General features: G+C 38.1%; 1 protein-coding gene across 1 annotated transcript in view; it reads left to right on the forward strand.

The window, feature by feature from the left end:
- Positions 1 to 202, forward strand: part of LOC102671839 (BAI1-associated protein 3) — a 59,888-nt gene that overhangs the window by 44,391 nt on the left and 15,295 nt on the right. The window lies entirely within an intron of this gene.

Here is a 202-nt window from a genome sequence, read left to right on the forward strand (position 1 = left end):
TCACCGGAAGAACGGAAGTGCGACATTATTCGAAGGTTATATAAAATAATGCGAATGAAAAGAGGAAGTCCACGCGTTTCTGAATCTTTAAACAATTTTTTTGAGAAATAATAATAATCCGTCTATCCGCGTCACCGCGTCGTTTCACAGTGTCCGATCTTAGATTAGGCCGTACTACTTGTAAACGTTATTAAATCGATAC

This window comes from Apis dorsata, unplaced genomic scaffold (assembly GCF_000469605.1).
Source record: "Apis dorsata unplaced genomic scaffold, Apis dorsata 1.3 scaffold_83, whole genome shotgun sequence".
NCBI classification, from domain to species: domain Eukaryota; kingdom Metazoa; phylum Arthropoda; class Insecta; order Hymenoptera; family Apidae; genus Apis; species Apis dorsata.